We start from the raw sequence: 20,628 nt of genomic DNA, 5'->3' as shown, positions 1-20,628 counted from the left end.
TACCCTATTACATTCGGGCCATTTCATAAAGAACATACAAGGTAGTAGTTGTCACATTGGCACTCATACAACATCTTCTTATACTATATACAAGGTAGTAGTGCATATTTTAAACAAAAGAGCGCCTACGTATAGCTATAAGTATGTCAATAAATAAAATGTTTAAATTTAAACTTGTGCATTTGTTGTAGTTTTTCACCTTTAGAACCAAAACAATGGTTAATATGTTTCTTATTATAACTTGTGCTTTAAATCATCATCTTAGGTTTTTTTTTACAATTTACTGTTAACTGCCATTTATCACAGTATTTTGGTTAGCATGGTTTAAATTGGACTGAAGGCCTTTGTTATAAAATTCAATAATTGTAAAAATACAATCTGCAAACGAGATGCTTTCAATATTTTTTTGCTTTTTTTTCAAGCGATCACAGTTAGTAAGTTCATATTTGATATAAGTTTAAGATTTCGTAAGTAAGATACATATTTTTAACAATGTTGATACATTTTACTGCCATTACCTTGATATAATAGTTTATAAAAAAGCACAGTTCTCAAAATAGAGTCAACCGATTTACGTAAGGCAACAAAGCATATCTATAATGTTGCTTTTTTTTCATTTAGATATTTATCAATTACAATATGACTAAAAATAGACTATCTGCTGTTCTTCAGTTGGGAAGAAATGCGCTATTGTTCCTCAATAAAATGGTTTGTCAATATCTGAAATTATTCTATTATTCAAAACTAAAATATTTTGGCCTTCCATTTCTAAGAAATGTTCCACTGTAATTGATTAGATCTTTGATTTCTCTTGACGTAAATGTTGGCGTGCTTCAGGGGAACATAAAGAACAACGATCTTTAACTGTGTGTGACATTTAATTATTATTGATTTACAATATTTGATCACCTCGTTCTCGGTCTGACGTTTTTTGGTTTTTTTTTCCATTTTAAGGGATTTAATAATGTTATTTACTTCTGACACAGTTACAATGAAAATGATTTGTGAGCGAATCCGACTTCATATCAATTGTTGAGGTTTTTTTATATATACATTGTTTTATAGATTCAAGAAGTTGTTGTTTATATTAGCTTTTTCTTTTCTTGTTACTTGCTTTTTTGGACAATTTAGACGTTTTTAAAATTTGATGTTTCAAATTTCTATCAAATGGGTTATGTTTTAGGTTTTTCCTAAATTAGTTATTTTCTTTTGGAATATCTTATGTCAGTGTCCATGTGTTCCTTTTTTGTTGAGTAACCTATGCTTTATTGAACTGTTTGTATACACATTTTTGAAGGTACATTATCTCACATTTATTTTAATGAATTTAAAGCTTCTTTTTGCCTTTTTCATTTTTTTTTAAGTAAGTGATTTTTAATTTTGATATCTCATTTTTCACTTCTTTAGAAATTACTGATACATTCATCTTACTATATGACATATCAGTCCATCTATAAGTATGATTATTTGCATTATTAGTTTATTATTACAGCTTATATTTGAATGATGTTTAATGTCTCGTTTTAGATTATAGAGTATCTGAACATGGTATAATTAAAAAAATAGATGGGAGGTAAACAAACTGATCTACTGAAGGTAGGGAATCCTTGTTCAATATTGTAAGTCAACTGTGCTGTATTCCTGTGACGTAATATGTATCCTCAGATGTTATGTTGTCATTCTAGCTGCATTGTTAACATTGCCATATAAGTCGAAGGTTTCGCTAGCCATAAAATCAGGTTCTACCCGCCATGTTTTCTTAAAATATCCTGTACCAAGTCAGGAATATGGCAGTTGTTATCACATAGCCTGTTTATATGTATCTTGGTATGTGTTTTTGAAGCAGTTCAGTGTTTCTGTTATTCCGTTGTTTTCCTCTTATAGTTGATGTGTTTCCCTCAGTTTTGGTCTGTGACCTTGATTGTTTCAGTTAAATCGATATATTATTATTGAACAGCGGTATACTATTATTGCCTTTATTTATCAACAACCTTTTAAACAAAAATGTGTTTGGTAGCCCAATGAATCTCACTATAAACTCATATACTGTATTTGCAACATGAAAAAATACGCCATATAAAATAAAGGAGAATCTGCAGAGTGTTACATTTTTGTTATTCAATGTAAATTCCCCAAAACTTGATAACATAACTTTTAAAAACATTATTACGGAAACCGTTGTACTTGTAAAATATAAAATTGAGAGTCACTTTTACAAAACAAATGTACGTAATTACAGTTAAAACGCGTTTACTCTCACATCCACGTAAACAATAGACATATGACGTCTATAGCGTAAACGTGTTTTAGTTTACGTAACAGACACATAGTAAACATGTGTTTTTTTTAGTAGAAATTAATTATTTTCATTATGATACGAAAATAAGAAAACTTGAAGAAGACATTTCAAATATGCAGACACGGCATTAGCGCTCGTTTAGTATATGTAATTAGCTAGCACCCTAATATACATTATCTATTAGATAGTATTATTGTCATGCTAACAAGACTGACGTTTTGAAGATGCCATTATGTCTTTTCTAGATTTGTCATTGGATGGACTGTTATAAGACGAAAAGCGATAAATCAAATGCATATTTGGGACAATTTCCAGTACACTAGCCTTATACATTCTTATTGGTTTAGAACCACAAATTCAGGCCCGGTCAGAAAAAACATAGTAACAAGAAAGTAGTACATACTTTAAACAAAATGGTTCCTACGCATATCTTTACATTTGTCAATGAGTGAAATATTAGTGGTAGTTTTTGTATCAAATGAAAACTTGGGATCACTGTAAAACCCTTGTTGAATTTTCTTTTAAATTATAAAAAAAGTTTATAATTTTGAAAAAGGATAGCACATTTGCCCTGTAGTTCAGATCATAAGTATCTGTTTCTGTACTATGAAATTTCCGGGAGCCAGTACGCTCATATATGCAATTAAAGGTATGTTGATTTTTTTCAGCACAGATCAGGATAAGGTCGAGTTTTGATATGGAATAACTGCCACTTTATTTGAACATAAGACAAAGAAGCCATTATTGTTTGAAATTTTAGAATTTAAAATAGAAAGTAATGGGGCTATGAATTATTGGTTTTATACCTTTCACGAAAGTTATGAACGTTAATTTGATCAAAAACATATCATCATCCTCTGTTGAACAGCTGAGAAAACAGTGGATATCTACATCTTCAAAGTGACGACATTGCGTTGAATCGGCATTGTATGGACAATGCAGTAGTTTACATCATTTATCCAAATGGCACCATGACCATCACGTATAAGATTTGCTGGATGCATGATTCCTGAACTATAAATAAATGAATAATACATGTGGTAAGATATTTTCTACCTATATTATGTCAAGTACTTTCAACGTTTTAAAACATGAGGATCATGTTAACTATAACTCAGACAGATTAAAGACAATCTTGTAGAATAATAATTTAATTTGACAGTAAATTAAACCGATAAAACACTAGTTGATTGCTTGGTGGAGTGATAGCTCTGGAAAATTCAATGCATTTTTAGGAAATTGTGTTAAAATAAACTATTGTAGGAAGATTTTATTTTTTGAATTTTGGTGTTTTAACGCCACTTTAAAGCACCGCTTTTGAGCTATTTCGTGGCGGCCAGTTTTTATTGGTGGAGGAAGCCGGAGTGCCCTGAGAAAACCACCGACCTTCGATAGGAAAACTGACAATCCTAGTCAATTAAGATTGGAGTCGAGTGCACCCGCACGAGAGGGGTTCGAACTCACAACCTCAGTGTTGACTCGCTAGTGATTAGAGTAGTAACTACTTAGACCACTCGGCCACCGAGGCCCTATTATAGGCAGAAAGGTATTAGTGAAACATTTGATTGAAGTGTAGTTTATTATTTCAGTGCAAGAGGAACACTATAAATCTTTTGGAAACAAATAATTTGCGAGGTTGGGTTTTTTAAGGGTGACACATACAGTTTGTATCTAGTTTTCATGCAACTTACAACCATCAAAAAACTATCGAACCTATCTAAATGGTTAACCTATATGTGAACATTTGTGCTCAATAAGCGATAGTATCCCAAGTGTATCATCATCTACGTAGTGAGAGGTTAAGCTAGTTATACAACAAGCTTTAATCCATCATTTTCTACATAAGGCAATGCCTGTACCAAGTCAGGAATATCACAGTTGTTTTTCATTCGTTTGGTGTGTTGGAGCTTTACATTTTTACTATATGATAAAGGACTTTCCATTATGAATTTTCCTTGGAGTTCGGTACTTTTGTCATTTCACTTTTTATCAGTACTGTTTTACTGACATGATTTATGGCAAAACATTCTTACCTTTAACCGTTTGTATATTTATAAATTATTTAGAAACTAAGGTTTGAACTGGCTCATACAAAGTCTACAATAAATTGATTATGCCATCATGTAGGTCCTTGTTGGTAACGTTATAGATAATGCATATTTTAACGTTTTTCTTGTCGTAGAACACAACTCGGGTTTGTCTACGACGACAAAAAAACACTAAATATATGCATTATCTGACTTATATACCGTCCAAAAATATTATTATCTGTAAAGATTTGCAGAATTTGCATCCTATTTTACCGCAAAAAGTTGGATATTCCTTTCTGATGCGTTCGAGTTTTAATACGCCGTACATCTCATTTATAATGTGAAACAAAGTTCAATAATACATCTAGATATAAACTCTAGAAACCATTATCCAGACCCAATAAAAATATAACTTAACTGCATGAAGCAAGACAAATGAAATGGGACCACCCGATTTCGGTGTAAAATACTTTGTATGTATTTTATTGTACCAACTTAGTTTTTGAAAGTGTTGTGCTATGTTTTGTTTCTATTTGCAATGACATTTAATGGCAGATTTAGATCATTTTTAACAAATGAACTATTCAGGGTAATTTTGTTCTGAATTGCAAGACAATTTGTTTTTCCAACACAGAATCAGGATTTAATGTTTTACCTGTTATCCTATTGATTAACGGATATTTGATCAGTTGATCATTTGAAAGAGTAAAAGGTATATATAGGTGTACAATGTTAAAAACTAAAACGAAGAGATCACGAAATGCATATCAAAGCAGGATTTACAATTCAATGTGAAATAATAAGATTTTCAACAACCTACACACGAATGCGTTAATTTTGGCTTGCTTTAAAAGTGTTGTGAAAAGTTTTGCATTTATAAATTTATCTCACATGTATAATCATGTCCCTTAATTGATGCGATACATAAAAAAAAACTTCACAATATGTTTTCATTAATCTAGATATAAAACAAAACTCCATGTAGGTATATATATTTTTTGTATTTGTTTCGAGCGCGTGAATGACGTTTTTTTTGGGGGGGATTTCAAAGTAAAATACGGTGGAAAGGATATTTTTGCCTGAAGCCTTTCAAAGATGGAACATTTAAGAAATAAACTCCTTATTGGGAACCACAAACTATCAAAGGAATTAAATGTTTCAGTAAATTATAGTTTGCATTTTTATCCAAGAAAATAATGACCTCACAGAGGTCATCATTTTATGCTTTCGTGCATATTTCATTGAAACTTGGTATCGTCCTGGTTGATTCTTCGAAGGAATGACCTATCGTTCTGAAAGAAAATAACTCCATATAGGTATATAGATAGTTTTGTAACTGTTTCGGTTCTTGTACATCCTTTGGTCTCATATATTCGGCTTTGGACTTAATGATGAAGGTAAATTCAAAAAAGTCTTTCGGACGCATGACAATTATAAAGTGTTGTTTTCATTTTTTATCTAGTTAATTCTCTTAGACAAAAAGTGATAAAAATGCAATAAAAACTAGGTCCAATTTCGTGAAAATGATCACGGAAATAATTGTTTTACTAATGGCTTAATATTGGTCAAATGAATAGAAGGAATAATGTTGTAATTATGTTTGATTTAAGTAACGTGTTTTTAATATATTTCAGTTTAGGGCGTAAGAAAATTTGCAAACAATTTTCAATAGGTTTTGTTTGTTTGTGAATTTTATGCAATCCAGGGACTTTATTTTGTAAAAAGATCTGTCAAACGGAAAGAAAGTTTGTGATTAAGATATAGAATAGGACGAAATAAAAGAATGATTGAATGAAGGCATTATGTAATGATGAGATGACAGAGTTTCACAGAAGAACAAAAAGACAGTATAGTGGAATGCGATTGATGACTAATTGGATGATTGGTGTTTGACGCCACTTTTAGTACTATTACCATCAATTTTGGCTGTCAATTTTTATTAGTGGTGGAAGCTGGATTGCCGGAGATATACCACGGCATTTCCTTAGGAACACTGACAATCCTAGTCAATTTACGTGTCGGAATCGAATTCACAACCACAGTGTTGACAGGCTATTGATTCAGTAGAACTACTACATGTGCTACTTAGTAGACCAATTAGACCACTCGGTCACTGAGAGCATTGGTGGAGTTAGAATGATTAAAAAATTACATAAAAACGGAAAAAATAAAAATTCTTGTTTGTAGTTATTCTATTAGGGGTAGATTCAATCATTTTAATATCTTCAAATGCACGTCTACTTAATGATGTTTTGGTGAAAAGATTTCTTGCTAAATCATTTACAACGTAATTCCATATAATATGCATTTTAACGTAAATGTGTGCCGGACATACAGTAGAAGTATTAACTCAAACATATGTCAAATAAATCCAACAAACCAGAAAGCTGACCATTGACCACAAATGCCAATTTCATCTCAGTAAGAAGAAGGATCCATATCAGTTGATTCATTCTGCCTGTAAAATAGGATATTGTATTAGTAGCAGGTTAACAATTGCAGTGATATACCAAACTACTGCACTATAGCAAGATGGGTATGAAACAGTTCTTTATAACTTTCAAACGAAAAATCGATGCAGAAGATACCAAAGGAATAGCAAGTCGATAACGAACTGACAATGACTGATAAACTCGAAATCCACTCCAACCCGGGACAAACCAAGGTGCTTCAGAAGGGAAAGCATATCCAGCTTAAACTGTGGCACCCGTTTTCAGCGTGGAATACTTACAAGGAAACACGAGATTAGAATTCAAAGTATAAAAAAATTTCATATATCAGCACTTCGAATTCAAAACTATCTCGTGTTTAGATGCATATACACAGACAGGATCTTCGTTAAGTGTTACTTGCATTTATGTTTTTTATTGATTATTTTTTTTTCCTGAAATAATTTCGAGTTAATGACAGTGTTTGATAGACTATCATTTTTTTTATGAAATTGTTAAAATCTAGTTAATGTGTTGCAGGCTTTTGTTCTATTCCAAAACATTTTATCGATCTGTTGCTACTGGTTTGAATCTTACTGATCCTTCTGGAACACTAGCCTTCACTCCAGTTATTGCTCGGGTTCGTGTTTCTTAGTTTTAGTTTTTCATGTAGAGTTATATGGACTTGTACGTCTTTTCGTCGCTTTTCTTCTATTTTTCTTCCCCTAAGTGTTGTCTTTGACTTTTGCATTTTAAAGTCCCATTGGTATCTTTTGTATTGTCTTACTTGGTTATGGCTTTGGTTAAGTCAACGTTATTCAGTAGTCCAAACATTTGAAATCCAAACATTAAGATTTGATAAAACAAAACAAAAAAACTTCCAAAAGAGTAAGGCTAAATGCCTACAAGGAATCAGAGCTATACATGTAGGAGATATATTCCTTAATTTTAAATACTATCCAAAATTTTATGACAGCAAGTTTTAATAGAACGATATCCGTTTTTATGCCAGTACAGCAGTAAGACGTTTTTTTACTGATTTGAATAGTGTATTATTATGTTTTGCTGTGACACAACTGGCACAGGGTAAAGCAATTTTAGTACCTGCAAACATGGTTAACCCGCTGCATTCTGTATTGTGCAAGTCATGAGTTTCATTGCAGTGTATGTCGTTTGTTTTTTTTTTTCTTTTCTTTCTTACTTTTCTGGAAATCATCTCCTGTTTCATGTTTTATCTAATTTTAAAAATGTTTATGTTTTGTTTAAATGTCTTCCAAAACATAGATAACGTAAATTAAACCAAGAGTTCCAAATGGTGAAGTTGAAGTCATCCCTTCGTAAATTTTACGGACGCCATCACGAGTTGGTTGACCGTTATGGAATAACCGTTTCACATATATATCGGATATGTTCCTTATTTTCGTAACTACAATACCCTTCCCTTTTCACGAATGTGACTTACCGAATTAGACTATTTACCGGATTTGTAATAACATAAGCAACACGACGGGTGCCACATGTGGAGCAGGATCTGCTTACCCTTCCGGAGCACCTGAGATCACCCCCAGTTTTTGGTGGGGTTCGTGTTGCTTAGTCTTTAGTTTTCTATGTTGTGTCATCTGTACTAATTTTTGTCTGTTTGTCTTTTTATTTTTGACCATGACGTTGTCAGTTTGTTTTCGATCTATGAGTTTGACTGTCCCTCTGGTATCTTTCGTCCCTCTTTTAAGAATATTTTTGACTATATCTAGTATGATAGACAATTTTCATTAATTAGAAGTACTTAGCATGCATTTTATCTATTATAAGTCGGATACTTTTCCGTTTTCAGTAAGACATAAAAGGGTCGAGTAACACCTTTCACGAACGATTTTTATGAATGATAAGGAGCTTGTCATAGTACTTCTATTGTGTTTTATGTTTTATATTGTATAAAAAAATAGTTCATATTAAAATATATTATTTTAGCATGACAACGTTAAAGTAATATAAGTACGCTGACTGATGGAAGGTCATAGCCAGGTAATTTAGTGAACATGAAATTATAAAGTTTCACTGTCCTTGTTAGTAAAATAAAATGTAAGTTAAGCATTGCAAACGGAAAATTAATGTAATTGAAAGAAGTGTTATGAAATCAATGTTTATGTAGAAAAAAATTAACAAGTCACCATAACATTGTATTGGTGCCGTTTTTTTTTCAAAATATCAGCTCAAATAATCATTGTCATACGTCTTATTATCAAAGTAATAATAAATCACAAAATTTGAGTTTGATTAAATTATTGTGCAATTCTTAGTCCATGAAGCTGGATATAAGTTTCAGAGAAAAAAAAATGTTTGAACTCGGAATACTGTGAAAAATAGTAAATATGAACGCAGATCCCAACATTCATAGCTTCAGAAATACTTTGTTGTTTTTTTTATTTTCCCCATGGTGAGGAGATTTCCTTGCTCCGTCATGTTTGTTTTGTTTATCGGTGCATGTATGCATTTATATTTTCTTCGTGTAAGAAGGAAAATTATAAAAAAAAATCTGTTCTTTTATTTATTAAAAAAGAATATTAAAATATTTACCGTTTACTGATAACAGAAGTCATCATATATATGTATATACGGCGGGTAAATGAAGCGTTTGAAATACATAATTTTTAATTTACAATAAACTGCTAACTATGGATGTCAGGTTAAACTGGTAGAGATTGAATTGGTTACTCTTCCGGACCAGATGAAGTAATCTGTATTTTTAGTACCTTGACGAGGCGGAAGATACCTAAGTGATAATAAGAAAACGAACTGACAAAAGGATGGAAAAAAACGAAGGAAGACTAAAAGTCAAACAACAATTCACTTAACACGACATAGAACATTTAAGACTGAGCTATTATAAGGATATTTTTTGTTTCATCAGTAGTTTCTGCCATGTGTTTTTTTATAGGCCGGTATTTGTCTTTTAAATTTTTTTCTTGAAGGTAATGATGGTTGAATTGATGTTTTGATCCATTCGGATGATCCTAATGGTTGCATTTCTTAAAATATGGACAATGCAATTTCCAATAGAAAAACTCATTTTATGGCTTAAACTGTACCTATTTTATTATGAAGTTCTGAAAAAAAATATATCCTAGAATGGAAAGTTCATATGCACTTCAATTTTTTCAAAAGTCAAAATATAGGGCTGTGCGGCATATGTTTGACGTTTATTTGCCCCGAACTTCTAAGAGTTTAAACTTACACAAAATTATATACTATTCAAACCTTGATTATAGGATTTCCACAGACCTGAACATGAACAATATGCATATGTATATGTACTGGTAACATTCCCAAATTATTTCTCTGCGAGATGAAATAAATGATCATAACTGGGATTCAGTACGTCAACAAAATGATTTGTCTATGAATACTATATATCTCCCCGATAGAGGCATGGTTTGAGAAACAGCTGTGTTTACAAAGCAGTTCATTGTTTATGTTAATCAGTTGTTTTCCTCTTAAAGCTGGTGTGTTTTCCTCGATTTGGTTTATGACCCGGATTTTTTTCAGTTAAATCAATTTATGACTATTGAACAGCGGTATACTACTGTAGCCTTTATGTATTTATGTACTAAATTGAAGAATTAATTTTAATTGGAAATTGAAAATCTTTTGAAAGAAAAAATATATAAGAATATCCTGTATCATACATAACGTAATGGACGGAAACTGGAGTAAAAACAAATAATTATTAAATATTAAAAAAACATTATGTTTATAAAAACAATTCTTCGTATGTTTTATTTTCAATATAACAAAAAAAGGAGATAGCGATATTAACTGTTTTTGAAGTGCAATATCTTAAAAAATCTTTTACAAGCTACGCGTATTTGAAAGAAAGTTGTTCCCATCGACGTTTATAATTTTGAACTCTTTGTACTACACCTTTACACAGTCTTATACACGAGATGTTTTAATATCTACTAAAAATGTGGAAAAAAAAAGAATGCATTAAAAAAAGGTAAGTTCGGTATCGTGGGGATGATTGAAGAGAATTCCAACCAGAAAATTGTGATTTGGTTAATAAAGCAGAAGCTCGACTGAGAGTAGCACACCTACATACCTTTAAACGAAATGGCGCATGAAATTTAATGTGCAATTATACACTTGTTTTACACAGAACCAAGTTTACTTTCCCAATCTGACTAAAATGGATGTGTATTTTAAAATCCCATACAGCTTAACAAACCCCTATAGTAAACATGGTTTCTACTGCCTGATAAATGTATTGAATACGGACATCAAGATTGATAGGGTGTCCCTATATGAAACCGAAACTGTGTATGTATTTTAAAATACCCCTATCCAGTAATATTTATTTATTTATTTATTTATTTATTTATTTATTTATTTATTTATTTATTTATTTATTTATTTATTTATTTATTTATTTATTTATTACAGATTTATTTATTTATTTATCAATCTTTTAATTTATTTTTTTTATTCATTTATTTATTTTACTTTTGGTATTTACATTGTTTCAAGTTCACCTCTGAATCTCTAGTAAACTAAAAACATTACATCAGAAGAAAGATGTCTTGAAGAAAAAAATCATTAATTGATAAATGAATTGGTATGTAGTATACACTTGCATATATAAACAAAACAATGCGAATTATCAGTAGAAGGCTTCAAGAAACCTTTTACATAAATGTGCAGATTTATAAACTTTTACGAAAAAGATATTACAGTATTGTTTTTTATCTCTCTAACATTCCCGTCACAAAGATGCTGAATTGTTAATCTAGAAAGCAATACAATACAGAATAATTACAGATCAGTTATTTACCAAATAAAAAAAAACTACACACAGCGTTAGAACGTACCTTTCATGTCATTCGGATAATACGAAAACAATTAGTAGAATCAGTAAGTAATCATGTTAATATAGATTCTCTCAACCTTGTCGATAAAGTCACGAAAACATCATGTTATATAACAACTTCGTGTTAACATCGGAAACGGGGACATACCCATTCACTGTAATCTTAACTCGATCAGATAAAGTACGTGATTTGAAAAACTTTAGAATTAAGTTTGTGTTACGAAGTATTTATCTAGCTTTACACTGTTATTTAAAAAACTAGTACAAGATTTTTTTTAAAGTATGTTTATTAATAGATTGTAAGTACACGTTATTCGACAAAAGCATTACCTATTTTTTTTCAAATTTTATTCAAAAGAATTTAAAGTTGAGCTGTTCTACTTTTTGTCAAGTGTAGTCAGTTATTTTATAAGCAATGAACAATATGACTGCACCCTCGACCTGTTCAAAGAAACGAAAGGAATATTATGTGTTGATTGAAATAAGATATAATTCACATCAGTTAGATTTTGTGAGACTCTTCCAACATCGTGACTCATGTTGTATGATTAGAATCAATCCCTCACATGTATCGTGTTGCAATTTATTTTATTATACATCATGTCAAAGTGCCTGATTTCAACTTGTTAATACAAAGGAGATAATTTACGATTTACCATGGATCAGCGAGAGACAAATTTTGAAAGAGGGGCGAAAGATACCAGAGGGACAGTCAAACTCATAGATCAAAAATAAACTGACAACGCCATGGCTGAAAATTAAAAAGACAAACAGACAAATATAAGTACATAAAACACAACATAGAAAACTAAAGACTAAGCAACACGAACCCAACCAAAACTGGGGTTGATCTCAGGTGCTCCGGAAGGGTAGGCAGATCCTGCTCCGCATGTGGCACCCGTCATGTTGCTCATGTGCTACTGCAACCCTTGTAAATGGTCTAATTCGGTAGGTCACATTTGTGAAAAGGGATTGTAGTTACGACATAAGGAACATATCCGATATCATCTGTGAAACGGATATTTCATATCGAACAACCAGCTCGTGATAACGTCCGTAAAATTTACGAAGGGATGATTGCAACTTCACAGTTTAGAACTCTAGGTTTAATAGCTACCTTGTGAGCAGCAATCCTCTATCAAGGAAATCAGGATAGGAAATACAAGCCCTGGAATATCGTATCAGTTGGGAGATATATACTCCGTATGCAGTTGCTGCAAAAATGTTGCTACATAGAAATGGAAAATTCACAATTGGAAGCTGAAATCATCTCTTTTGTCGAAACGTTTTGTTTTAAACCGACCCTCATTGTCAATTTCTAAATGTAAGTCAAGATATGAGGCAGACTTAACTCTATCTGGTGTATCTTTTATCTCTAGTTCGATGTGATAGATGCGTTCAACATAGTCACCAACTTTTGAATTATTTAGTGAAAGAACATCATCTAAATAGCGGAATGTAAAGTTAAAGGATATTGCTCACTTCTTATCTTTCTTCCTAAGAAGTTCCTGTATAAAGTCAGCCTCATAATATTATAGGAACAAGTCGGCAGGAAGAGAGGCATAATTGGTTCCAATGGGAATGCCGATAGTTTGTTGAAAAACACGTCCTCCAAACGTAACAAATATGTTGTCAATCAAGAAATCAAGTATCTTGATAATGTCTGTTTCAGAGAATGTTTTGCTTGAATCAGAGTGATTCTTTATAAAGTAGGATTTATCCCTAACTAAGACAAGATACTTGTATCTACGTTGGACATTTTTTTATGAAACAAAGTAATACCAACTCTTTTAATTTGTCTTTTAGTTTGGAATGAGAAATATTTGTGTAAAGTGTAGAAAAGTGAAATGTTTTAATACTATTGCAAGATGAAAGAGTCTTAGATTGCATGTACTCTAAAAGATCTTTGGATTGTTTTAGTATCCACATCTGATTCACGCCAACTCTAGAATCGGTAGTTTCACAAAAACTTTGAAGCCCGGCTTTGATTACCGATAAAATGGATTTTAATAATTTAGAAAGAGTTTTCGTGGAGGATTTGGAAGACCCAGCATTATACCGTTGTTTGTAAGGACACTTGTGTACTTTAGGTATCCAATGCAGTGATGAAAGATCTAGTTTATCATCTTTGAATGAAATTCCAAAGCAACATAGAACAGACCTTGGATTCTCCAGGATTTCATCTTTGGTAAGTGTCGTGAGGGTATATGTAGAGTTTCCAAGTGCATTGTCAATACCTAATTCACTTACCAAGCAGTTTATGTAATGAGGTTTACACGGAAAAAAAAGATGTTATTTGGGGCTTCATCTGCGGAGACATATTTGTCATGGAGGTAGGACATGTGTTTTCCAATATTTGGGTCTCTAAAGATTGACGTAGCATGTGTATTGATAGACCCATTCAATTTCTTAATTCTGATTTGTATCAACGACCTCACAGTCTTGATCCATTCGGAAAGAGTATCTACCTCTTCTTTCTCGCGTTTAGCCCATTATCATAATCCTTGACTGAAACCACTAGTATTTTGAAGTTGTATTTCCAATTGATGGATTTAGGCTCAGGATATTTTGGACCTTAAGATAACACATTTCGCAGGGACGTGTTATGGACTATTTTGAGGTCACCGGTAATAACGTGGCCAGCCAGATTATATGTGAATTGGAAACTAGCACAGGTGCAATCAGGAGGTTTAGACTTGAAATCGTCAATATTGAGATCCTGAAAAACGTTATGAATGTCATCATCTCGTGCAGTCCAATCATCAAAAATGGATTATGTAAAGGACTACGAATAACGAATAAGTTTGACGTTGATAATTTTAAAGACAGTGCTCAAAATCTACGTTTTTGCCTCAGACCTTTTCATAGACTGTACAAAAAAAAAAGTGGCTTCACTTTTGTTGTTTTTCTAATAACTATAACGTTTTATGCAGGTGACGTGATCATGGAAATAGTAAAGTACTTTCAATTAAAAACTTAAAAAAAACAATGCATATGTATTATATGTATGAGGACAGAACATTCAGTATTATAAATTCAATAACACCTAGCTGAGAGGTTGATAGAGCAGATTGTTTTCCATAGAACAAACATTGTCAATCTTGATTTCGCCTCGCTTTCTTTGATTAGAAATTTGCTCTATCATTCCCTTGGCCATGTGTAATTTATATAAAAATATTAGTGTTTCATAGCAAATTGATTTCAATGGCTTATTTTACATGTTTTCATACTTTTGTTTTTCCGGAGGTATCGATTGATGTTTATTAAAACCAATAATTGCGCTTCTAAATTTCTATATAGGTATAGGTATATATATATATATATAGGTCTACACATGTTTTGGTCTATTATGAATGGCGAATATACTGATGTCTTATTGTAATATCAATTCAACTACCAATCCTTTAATGCACGATGGCTATTCACCCAAAATAACTAATCATATACTAGTAGATAAAAGTGACTCAGTGGATATCACATGTCTGGCAGGATTAGATAACCGCTCCAAAGCATCTGAGATTAGACCCGACTTTTCTGTTTGCCCGGAGAGACCCACCGAACCTCGGTAGAAAAAAGCTGACAATTCTAGTCAATTGAGATTAGAGTCGAAATTGCCGGATTTGAACTCATAACGCAAGTGTTAACATGCTAGTAACGCTACTTTGATAAACCGGCCACCAAATCCCCCATCTGTAGCTTGAAAAAAACTCCGGGACCCATAGTAGTTATTATATTTTTTTAAAAGCGTGATATATCCAACATTTGGCAAATCATAATCTTTAAGAAGAAAAATAATAGTGAGACATCCCACTTCCCCATAAAATAAAAAAAAATTTCCCGTATATCCATGTCCCGGGTAAAGTATTTATATATTTCACTAAGAATCAAATCGGTAGGTTTGTCGAATAAGTTAGAAAAGTGATTACAAAAACTTTATGAATCAAATCATTGTTCCCAATACGATCCTACATCAATGTGTCTAAAACAATTCAGAGACACTAAAGAATTGAACTTCATGCGTGACTGATACAATATAAATCTGATTAAAATGATAATAATTCTAAGTAGCCCTGGATTAAATATACAGAATCCATCTTTGATAAATGATCATTGCAAACAATCACTATTTTCCTTTTCCCTTAAATATCTCTAATGTCGGCTTTTTATGTTAACATCTTAGTTTTACATAGTTCTCATTTCTTATTCAAAGGCGCTTTCTAAAACTTTCTATGATACGACAAAAAATAATAATACAAGCATTTGGTAAAATCTTAATTATAGTTGCACACCGTTCTAAACTGTTTCCTAACACTGATATCCATGATCATAACACGCAGTGTTTAAAAAAAAATACATGTTTGTAACTAAATGTTTAGATTCAATAAATATTGTCGGTATTCTTAGTGATCAGGCTGTACAACATGTACAAATTTCTGGTAATTTTGATAATACTGTGCTCCCTCTCATTTGGTATATTGACAACAAATCTACTCGGAAATATGTTTTAAAGTATAGCGAGGTGTGCAAAAATGTTAATATCAGTGAACATTTTTAAACGTCATGAAATTGCAGTAAATTTCAAATACATGTATGACCCATGTAAGTTTCCCATGGTTAAACAGAATACTTTAAAACAGTCTAGGACCGAGATTTGAAATCAGTCCTTAAAGTAGAACTAAGTATCTTCTTCCGTCAATTATTAAATTGAAAGCATTTCTTGACTTCATCAATGACTCAAACTTACTGTATAAAATGAAAACAATTAGAAAAACTGACAAAATCATCATCATGGTACGTGTATTCTTTTGTCAATTTAGTAACGAAAATAGCTGATATTCATATTAAACATTTTCAAGAACATTTTACTCTTAACAGCATCCAATGTATTCCTATTTCTCGTATTAAATATTCGATAAAATAACTCGGCAATGAATTTATGTTTTTCAGATATGGCTTCTGATATGGCTGCCAATTATATCATTATTGTTTATAGTAAGCTTTATATTAAGGTTCTGCAAAAAGAAATCACAAATTGCCAACATTCCAACTAATTTGACTTTCGGAAAATTAGATCGTTAACAAACAAACTTTTCCCTACCTCTAAGAAGTAGAAACTAATATCATGAACGTTCCAACTATAAATGGCTTCCGAAAAAAGCCAAACAAATTGTGTTACTTGTTCTTAAATAACCATTCTACCTACTAGTGCACTTGGTATACTAAAAAAACCTGGTAAAAATATTCTAATAAGGTGTACGAAAGTAGTGGAATTAATAATTTTGGAGCGTCAAATATGTATTGCAAATACTGGAATAATTGTATTAATATGCTGGTATTTTCAACTTTGTTCAAATTTTTATTTTTCTACCCTATTTACCACTTAGCCTCATATATGATAGCAAGAACAATGCACATACCTAATTAATAAGACATGTAACAAGTCAGAATTTAAAAAAAAATATAAGTTTGTACTCTTGTAGGTAGTTTTTAGGTAATACAACATACAAGAAATATGCCAATTGGATCTGCTTTGAAATGATACCTGACCAGAAAATCCCGTAATATGCATTTATAGTCCCCCGTACTATGTCATGTATGTTGTTCGATTCATAAGGAGTTGATATAAAAGTGTAAGAATTTTATACAACCTCAGCCACTGTACTCTATTCTGGATTTAAAAAAAAAACAAAAAACGGAAAACATTTTTTAATATAATGAATATTCCTCCTCGCTGTACTAAAATGGACCGGAGTAACGAGTAAATACTAGAATAGTGCATTTTTGGTCACTCAAATGGCAGGATAGCAACTGTTTATATTTTCACTGCAGCAAGATATTGCTAGAGTTCTTTTTGCGGATATAATTAGATCCGCTGATCGAACTCTATCGCAATTCCGCTAAAATGAATGTATAAAAATTTGCCATCAGGCCCCGTCCTGACCAGAAAACATCCATAGCATGCATTTATAACCCCATACAATGGTGTAAAAAGTCGAGATACTATAAATTGACTGCAGCAGGATACGACTTGAAATCTGTTTGTGAACTTAAGTAGATCCTTTGAGTGAATGAATTAATTACAACTGGGCATAATTTCTACGACTGACTAGAAACACCTGTAGCATGCGTTTATAATCTACATCTCTGTCTTATTAGTAAGTTCATAAGGAGTAAACATAACAAATAAATTGAAAAAAATATTAACAAACCTCGACCAATTTCCTATAATCTGTACTAAAAAAAGGGGGAAAAAATGTTGTTTGTCATGAATACATGGAATAGTTCTCCTCGTTAAGTTCTCACGAGCTCGAATAAAGACTAAACACTTGCATGTTGCATTTATGAACGCACAGAGAGCTAAACAGTTTCAATTTATATTTTGACTGCAACGGGATAAGACAAGAATTTTGTTGGCAGGCTTAAGAAGATCCACCTAGCGAACTCTAAGTTGACTCCGCTTTACCGAATGTAAAAAAAAATAGATAATGATTTTGACTTACAATTAAACACCCATATTGTAAATTTATAGCCCCTACTATGCTGTTCAAATCATTAGGAGTCAGAACAAAATAATTAAATTAGTTGAACAAATCTTTGTTCTATCTGTGCTTAAAAAAACGAAAACAAAATGTATTTTTATCATCATGACCTTTATGCCTTAGTGTGCTAGCACAGTCTCGAATAACGAGTTAACAATAGTATTGTGCATTTTTGGTTACTCAGATCATTTATATTTTGACTGCAAAGGGATACGACTTTATTTCAATAACTTGATCATTGTTGATGAAGACTAAAATACTGAGATAAATTTACGTTAAAGAACTAACTGTTAGATTGCAATTGCCATATAAACAATTGACACGTGTGTAGGTTAAGAATTGATGCTGTTAACGATAAAACCACAGATGCAGGATAGTACACCCATATAGACAGCAAAGCTACAGAAAAATGTCAAAATAAGACAATGAATATCAACCGCTTGTCTTTTTTATATAAACATGTAGTCTGGATATTTTATACATCAAACCGTTTAAACATGGAGCACGAGATCACCTATTGACTCACCATTAATTGGGTTATCATAATTAAAGTGTTGTTGTTATAAATTTTGGAGGCAATTCTTAATCTTAATTCTTAATTTCCAAGATTTGACAATCAGGAAACAGCTGTCGCCTTAATATACCTACTACAATCAATTAACATGTTTGATAAATGTTTTTTTTTTAAGTTTATAAATCTGTTAGATGATTTCATGTAAACAAATCATGCCGATCTAAAGGTGAACGGATTCTTTTGCTGATAATCATTTGATTGGCCGTTCACTTTTTCCATACTTCGTATTTACATTTAATAAAGACATTCAATTCAAACGCATTCTGTTAAGGGTTAAAATATAATCTATACTGGTGTTTTTAAATGATGACATATGAGTACAAAGGCAAACACTCATGAACACATCATTAACTATATACACATTTATCAAAGATTTGGAGGATATTTAATTCAAAATAAATTTTAGTAAAAATAATGTAAATATTTGAATATTTAAAATGGAACACGAAGATGTTGAAATATCAATAATGTAATTGTAAAAAGTCTTATTTATCAATCTGTTTTCCTATAAAGCAAATATTTATCTTCAAACACTAGACGTTTACAAAAATGTTGTCATAATTTAAATGCAATAAGTGCAATGTTTTAATTTAAGAAATGAAGCATTCCGGTTAACCCGGTAATAGTTTCCTTTAAAATTCGACTGCGTGTGTACAGAAACAACAGAATAATTACATGTTATAAAAATCGAAAGTGGATTTTAACCAGTTGATTTTGGTTTAAAAAAAAATATGACGTGGAAAACATTATATGTCGTTCAAATCAATTAAAATTTGTGAAATTGTCGGTAAAGGTCATTCCGTTTTGAATTTTCCTTTGTGTTCGGTATTTCAAGATTTCTTTTAACTTTTTTATAAACATGTGCCTTAATTATCAATAGAAATTGAAAGTTAAAGTAATAAAAGAGTTCATTGACAAATTTTGGTATAACTAAAGATAACATTGAACACCATAATACTCGTTCTAACTACAATTATAAACTATTCATTTTGTATCTAAAAATCGACATTAAAGTTTTGCACAAAGTGTTATTATCAGTAGCCTACTCATTGCCCTTACAAGAAACAAACAAGCTGGATAATGGATAAATACCGACATGAGTGAATTCGGATTATTTGCTTCTCATGGTTTTGTTCAATATCACATCGATTTTTGATACAGTTTGATCGATAAATCATTGCTTTGAAACCATGGATAAAATATAAGCAGGTTACTTCAATCTCAACCTCAATCAGCGTTTGCATTGTAAATAAAATTCAGGTTGAAACGGGAGTGTATTAAAAGGACATCAACCGGACCAAAGAGCAGAAAACACAATATACTGTCCAGGACAATATGTAATGTAAGAATCTTGAGTCTCAGCTTTGTATTTGATATAGCCTAATAGATAAATTCTATGCAGTCGTATATCCTACTCAAAGATGTATCTCTAGGTGAACACCTTCTAATAATTACTTTTTGAAATAATCTACATGCAATGCGAATGTTAAAACTTTATATTATAGACAATTGAGTCAAAACTGGTATAATATTACCTTTTAAAAATCTTTCGGGCTTGTAAAGACGTTGAAACATAAGTGCAAACAATTTAAAAACAACAATTGTGTGTAGTCCTTGTACGATTTGAAAAGAATATGACATAGGAAACATTAAAAATATGTTTCAACTAATTTCAATTCGTAAATTATTTAAGAAATAATGTTATTTATTTCTTCAGAAAACTAGCACAGGTATTTTAAAGGTTCAACGAAGTTATGTCAGTAATTGATGGTCTAATGATTTGTAATTTGCATTCCTACTTATTTAGGTAATATATTTTTGTGTATGTACACACAGTAAAGATATACCATTGCAGAATCATAATATAATTAAATAGCATGTTAAACAACAGTGTTC

General features: G+C 31.5%; 1 long non-coding RNA gene across 3 annotated transcripts in view; it reads right to left on the bottom strand.

Annotated features, from left to right (window-relative positions):
- The window catches only part of LOC127723666 (uncharacterized), a 108,848-nt gene that overhangs the window by 14,796 nt on the left and 73,424 nt on the right, over positions 1–20,628 (bottom strand). The window contains exon 3 of one of the 3 annotated variants that reach the window (XR_007992191.1): positions 3,279–3,313. The exons of the other annotated variants lie outside the window; for them this stretch is intronic. This is a non-coding gene — a long non-coding RNA (uncharacterized LOC127723666). Of the gene's footprint in view, positions 1–3,278; positions 3,314–20,628 lie in introns of those variants that run through there. 3 annotated transcript variants of the gene reach the window in all.

This window comes from Mytilus californianus, unplaced genomic scaffold (assembly GCF_021869535.1).
Source record: "Mytilus californianus isolate M0D057914Y unplaced genomic scaffold, xbMytCali1.0.p SCAF_13, whole genome shotgun sequence".
In the NCBI taxonomy this organism is placed as follows: domain Eukaryota; kingdom Metazoa; phylum Mollusca; class Bivalvia; order Mytilida; family Mytilidae; genus Mytilus; species Mytilus californianus.
The sequence above is the reverse complement of the archived record's forward strand: the minus strand, read 5'-3'. Positions and strand labels throughout refer to the sequence as shown.